Raw genomic sequence first — 1,531 nt, 5'->3', positions numbered from 1 at the left:
TTTGGTAGAGATGAGGTCTCACTATGTTGCCCAGGATAGTTTTAAACTCCTGGGCTCAAACGATCCTCCTACCCTGGCCTCCCAAAGTGATGGGATTACAGGTGTGAACCACCACACCTAACCAAGCCCACTTTCATAGTAACATTAATCTGTCATCTGCCCTTCCCACTGCGTTGGCATCTGCACTGATGGCAGAAAGACTATGGGGGGTGAAATGGTGGCAACTTAGCCTGAATCAAGGCAGGCATTGAAGCGTTCTATCCTAGTAGGCCTTGCATTCTTCCTTGACATATTTTCTCTATTAAAAATCAAAATCAAAAAACATTAAAAGTTGAGTGTTCTGTATTAAGCAGTAACAATTATTAATTTTATTAAATCTTAGCCCTTGAGAACATGTATGTGTAATATTCTTTGTGACAAGACAAAAAATATGCATAAGGCACATATACTGCATGCCAAAGTATGATGGTCCACCTCTGGCCCTCATGCAGTTATTTGAATTGAGAGGTGAACTAGCTGCCTTTTTTCATGGAGTACCAGTTTTATTTGAAAGAACAGCTGTCTTACAAACTGGTTATTCAGACTTGGATATTTGGCAGGCAGTTTCTTAAATGATGAGCTGAGTCTGTCACTTCAAGATAAACAACTGACAGTATTTGTTGCCAACAGTAAAATCCAACTCTCAGGTGGAAATTAGGATAGTAAAAAACGTGTCTGTAACACCATGAACTTGATAGCTGCCCCAAGACTTTTATGATGAGATAGAAAAGTCTTTGGAAATGTAGTCATTTGATTTTTTGATATTGTATAATGAAGTGTTTCAACATTTGGAATATTTGAATAACTTGATGAGCCAATATTTTCAGAATGTCCAGTGTATGCTGTTACAGAACCATGCATAGGTAAAAAGCACATTCAGAGTACAGGGCAGGCTGGGCATGGTGCCTCACACCTGTCATCCCAGCACTTTGGGAGTCTGAGGCAGGTGGATCACTCGAGGTCAGGCGTTCAAGACCAGCCTGGCCTACATGCTGAAACACCATCTCTGCTAAATACAAACATTAGCCAGCTGTGGTCGCAGGCACCTGTAATTCCAGCTACTTGGGAGGCTGAGGCAGGAGAATAGCTTGAACACGGGAGGCGTTGCAGTGAGCTGAGATCACGCCACTGTACTCCAGCCTAGGCAATAGAGCAAGACTCCATCTCTTTTTGAAAAAAAGTACAAGATAGACTAGTGGCTTTTGATGCAGTGTGAAAAGCTCATTGATGTGGTTTCAAATTTCGCTTTGTAACTTGAAGAAACTACCACTTGTCAAATTTTTGTGTAATAACAAAGACAATTATTTTAAAAGTCTGTTAACATATGTTTGCTTTTTGCGGCTGGGTGCGGTGGCTCACTCTTGTACCTAGCACTTTGGGAGTCTAAGGGAGGTAGATTGCTTGAGCCCAGGAGTTCAAGACCAGCCTGGGCAACATGCAAAACCCTATCTCTGCCAAAAAATACAAAAATGAGATGGACATGATGGTGTCC

At 41.7% G+C, this 1,531-nt stretch overlaps 1 protein-coding gene across 6 annotated transcripts in view; it reads left to right on the top strand.

Moving 5' to 3' along the window:
* Positions 1 to 1,531, top strand: part of TSC1 (TSC complex subunit 1) — a 54,460-nt gene that overhangs the window by 38,807 nt on the left and 14,122 nt on the right. The gene's annotated exons all lie outside the window — the stretch shown is intronic.

The sequence above is a fragment of the Cebus imitator genome, unplaced genomic scaffold, assembly GCF_001604975.1.
Source record: "Cebus imitator isolate Cc_AM_T3 unplaced genomic scaffold, Cebus_imitator-1.0 Scaffold638, whole genome shotgun sequence".
Classification (NCBI taxonomy): Eukaryota; Metazoa; Chordata; class Mammalia; order Primates; family Cebidae; genus Cebus; species Cebus imitator.
The sequence above is the reverse complement of the archived record's forward strand: the minus strand, read 5'-3'. Positions and strand labels throughout refer to the sequence as shown.